The sequence below is a fragment of the Lissotriton helveticus genome, chromosome 9 (genome assembly GCF_964261635.1).
Source record: "Lissotriton helveticus chromosome 9, aLisHel1.1, whole genome shotgun sequence".
NCBI lineage: Eukaryota > Metazoa > Chordata > Amphibia > Caudata > Salamandridae > Lissotriton > Lissotriton helveticus.
The window spans coordinates 1,091,288,679-1,091,293,795 of NC_136070.1; positions in this window are offsets into that span (position 1 = coordinate 1,091,288,679).

Sequence of the window (5,117 nt, forward strand, 5' to 3'; positions counted from 1 at the left end):
TGCATGTGTCAGTATTTAACAGGTCATTTTTTACAAGTAAATTATCGCAGACCATTAGATAATACTAAAACTAAATGTGCAGCATGATTTTCCTTATCTTGCCACATAAATAATGAATTCCACCCTGCCGGTTCAGCCACCCTTTGTCTTAAAAATTATTGTGGCCCTGAGCGTAATAATTAGATAATATTGTTTAGTATGACTCTTGTTTAAACAATATTCTTAAGCAGCAATACCTGAGAAATCAAAGTGTGTGACCTTTCTAGTAGTGTCAAGTTTAAAATTGGGCTAAAAATAAGGATGCCAGAGACACATTAAAGGAGACAAGTAGGGATAGTTAAATATATCAGAAGCGCTCCTTGATAAAATATAATTTTTAGCACATGGAAATTGTGTTTTAAAATGCACTGTTTCCACATTTTACAGTTTTATTCACATTAAACCACTGTGGAAATCTGACTCACTCGCTTGCTGGAATTCCGGACAACCTTTACACCGCACCACTTTCTACAATCACTAACAGAAACTGGTGAGTAGGTAGGGCATGGGCAGTGTATGAGCAGAGAGAGCAATACGTGCAGAGGGAACAGGAGCAGATATTTAAAAATTAAAGGCATAACCCATTCTTGAAATGTGCTGAGGCCGCAGCCCTCTTGTCCTACCTGCGATTCTTCTCACTTTATGTGCAGGTGCACATGCAGTCTCCTTGCTTGTGGCAAACCATCAGGTGAAGGCATCTAGTTGATTATTAATGTAAATGTTATTATCGATAATCATCACGCCCCCACCCTACCACTTAAAGGACGGAGGGATGCTCACCTAAATAGTACTAATTTTATCGAACTCAGAATGGTGTGTGGCAGAGTATATCCTGCCCATCACCGATATACTGGGCTCTTGGGAAATATGTCCTATTTAAGATACTAATTGCATCTAGGCCATTTTCATGCACCTGTGTTAGAAATGCAGCTCTGTTGTCTGCCAGTAACTGGCGTGACTGACTTGTACTTTTAGAGGCAGTAGACTGCCTCAAGTAAGGCTCAAAAACTCAAGATTTCCACATGGGTCAGGCCTCCTCTGTTAGCTAATTTGCTGTGTCTGCACCCAGATCTATGCAGGAGGCTCATCCAAGCTATTTTACCAGCCAAAACATGCTGGCACTGAGAGATAACTCTCCTCCGCTTGCTTGGGATTACGATGCGTAGCTTGAATACTCGTTTGTTCCACAATGATCGGACCACAAATGTAAGTGCCCCCAACGTCACAGTCTCCTAGAACAAGGCAATCTCCCTAAACCTGACTCACCCCCCCATGCGAGGACAATCGATAGCCGCAAAATGGCTTCAGATATCACTGTACACCAAACTTAACGAAATAGCTGAAAATCTAGAGTGATATGAAACCACGCTTGGTTAATTATGGAAGTATGAGGCAACCCTTACCTTGCATTATTTCTCTAAATTGTTTTTCTAATCTATGTACAGGCTGCAGTGAGGCAGGTGCCCAGGACCAGGAACACAACATTAGCATTGGCTTTTTCAAATGCCATTATTCGGGAGACAATCGCCCTTCACCGACATTATGCCTACCAAGCTGACGAGGGTGCGTGACATTAGTGTAGGTCAGAGGCGCATCTCGAGGCAACTTTGTGGCGGGGGCAAAGAAAACATTTCGGGGGGGTGATTCTTCCACCAATAGGCAGAGTAGAGATGCAGGGGCTCTTAGAAGGGGTGAAAGAAACAACAAAGCCTAATTAAATAGCAAATGGTCTTTTAAAGACCTGTAAACTACTCGGGTGCAGATGTGTGTATGCCCAGGAAGCTGTCACTGCCCGGGCTGACACACACAACGGGCATTGCGCACCTGGTGTAGGTCAATTAATGCACCACTGCCACTGAACAAGACCTCACCACCTTTCCCCATAAAACAGCTCCATTGCGGAACTTATCTACTAGGTCTCAGAGCAATGGCGGTCGTCATCTCCTTCATCTGCAGTTTCGTGAGGTGTGTGGGGCCAGACATAATCACACAGCCATTACAATTGGACCTGCCACCACCCACCAACCTTGCCAACCAATGTGTCTCCCTAATTTATTGTGGGTGACTCATATTGTTCCCCACTGTTTGCTTCTACCAGATAGCAGTTTTCAGTACAGTGCTGTTTTCTACTGCTTTGGCTCCCTCAAGTGGCCATGAGGCGCAAATGTTAAAATTCAGCTGTACTCGGTTTAAACCGATTCAGCTGATTTTCAGCCGGTAGGGTACTGTCGGGCACATTCGGGTTAAACCAAATTCTGGACAGCCTATATATAATTGACACGAACAATGTTCCATTTGCTCGAATCCCTGGAGTGGGAAATAGGGTAATTCCAAACATGGAACATAGATTAGGACTAATCCTAGCAGCACATGAAGGGCTCGCCTCTGCTCATGCAGGTGTTTCTGCCACAGTGTCATTATTGAAACAGAGATACTGGTGGCCCGGCATTAGGATACAGACCAGAAACTATGTTTTGGACAGAAGATGAAAGTCTCTACAGTGAAACGTCCTGTGCAGACACCCCTGTTAATTTCAGATAAACCATTAACGTGTGTTTACCTGGACCACTGCGTTCCCTTACAAAGGGATGGTAACTATAAATATATCATGGTCGCAGTGGACTCGTGTTCAAGGTTCCTATGGATGTGGCCTCAGTGTTCGGCTGACGCTCGAACTTTTATAAAAGATTTGTGAGTCTTTATTGGCACATACGCAATAGGCCCACTACACTTTGACCAGGGCCCTGCTTTTAGCTCGCAAACTTACAAAGAAGCCATGGCCAGTTTGGGTGTAGCATTGCGGTATTCTTCTCCATTCCATCCTGAAGGAAATTCTGTTGTGGAAAGAAAAAAAACAGGACATAAAGCAATCTATAACAGCTAGGGTATTAGGTTTGGGTGATGGGTGGATCAAACATCTTTATGGGGTCCAACGTTCATTAAATATTTTGCCAAGAAGTTCTCTAGGGGTGTCACTTCATATGAGGTCCTATTTGGGACTAGAATGTTGGTACCGGACCTTGATTGGCATGGAACAGTGGTGGAAAATAAGGAATTTGATATCAAAGATCTTTTGGCTGTTTTACAGGACTTAAATGAACTAAGATCGAAACAAAGCAACGTGTTCCTGAATCCAACCACCACTGGGGAAAAACAGCCGTCCCAGCAAGACCTGTCTGGATCCCAAAGCTTGGTGATCTAGTCAGAGAAAAGATCGCGGACAAGAAGAAATTTGGGCCTTCGTACAGACAACCAGTCCCTGTCCTAGCAATCCACGGATCAAGAACAGTGATACTGCCAACCTTTGCTGGTAAAAAGGAGAATATATTTGTGTCCATCTAACTGATCAAACCTCACTATGTGGCCGATACTAAGCAGTAGGCCAAGTGGACTCCAACAATGTTGCAGATGCACTCCTCTTGCTACAATCCAAGAGGTTCAAACTGAGAGACTCATCACCTTTGAAGATTCTACAGTGAAAAAAGAAGGACTAAGCAACAAAGCTATGGAACTCGTTCCTCTTGAGACCCAAATAACAGTTCGTCCAGATACACCTGTCTACAACGAAGTAACAAGTGATCAAGTGGTTTCAGGGATTTCAACAAATCCTGATGCAATTCCAACCATTGACAGAACTGCCTCTGACTATTTCATTAACTTTGATACGTTTTCTGAGGATCCCAGTGAACCTGAAATGACGCCAGCACAAAGAACTTTCAAAAAACAAGCAACAGACTTTTTTCTTCACCTGAAAAAGACTTATCTGCTTTCACCATGGATTGAACTATGGAATATTTTGGGAATATTTTTCTTTCTACTTTGGTTAGCTCTGGTAATAACACTGGTTATGCTGATAAATGGTAGATATATTGAAATGGACACAGCAAGTAAAAGAGTGAACTTACTTCTCCAGCCACACAAATCATCCCATCGTGAAGCAAGAGACTTGTCAGCAGTGAACGTCACAGCTGTTCCTATACAAGATGGTATAGTTTGGGACAGAACTGAATATGACATTTTTGGCCCATTGGAACTTTTGAAGATTTCACACTTATTTAAAGTTTCATTAAGTGACTTTATTACCTCTAGTACCTTTTCTGATGACTAGGACTTCGAGACTGTTAAAAACATGATGGTTGATCTAGAAAAATCAGCAGCGTTCTCTAATTCTGAATATTTAGAGGGTTCAACAGACTATGAACAAATGTATTGTTATAACCATTATGGTCATAATTTCTTGCACAAATCTGCATCACCTAGAAATGTATTTATGTATAACCAATGGGAACATTGTCCTACACCTCCAAAGAGTAGCTCAAAAACTATTGCAATGAAGTTTCCATATTTTTCAGGGTTCAATGTATCCAATGTTGAATCATTTTACTTTAAAAATGTGAACACGACAGGAATGAAAAATACAAAACAGATTTATTCTGCAGCCTTTATTACCCAACTGTCTAGATAGAGTTTCGACTTTTGGAAAGACAACATTGAGACAAAATCTGCCTGGGGCACAAAAGATTGGCAAGTGCAGGGGGTAGAAGCTTTGTTTAGAGCCGGTATCATCCCTGAGCAAATAATGTTTTTGAATGACACTGTCCAACAAACGTCTTGCCTTGGGATAGCCAAGATCAAAGGCATGAACACTCCGTCCATACCTGCACCTGCAAGTAATAGCACTACACAGGGGGAGGTCAACGTACATACTATTTTGCATCAGAACAGATCACATCCAGATTGGAACAAATGGTTGCTGTGGCCCACAGACACAAACAACTGTCAAGATCGATTCCTGAACAAAACACAGGGTTTCACTATCAATAGGCCAGACCCACGATATGTTCAATGACAGCATCCAGGGGTAGTAACAACATAGAGTGTAGGGAAACTATGCCTTGAGTGGCTACACAGAGCTACACTAGAGGATGTAAAACAACACTAATCTTTACTTAAAGAAGGCGCAGACCTTAGGGAATCCTTGCTAGGACCAAGGAAACTGTGTCAAAAACATTTCATATATGCCGGTATCTACGCTGCTTATATTGAAATATGGAAGATTACCCAAGCAGAGACTGCAG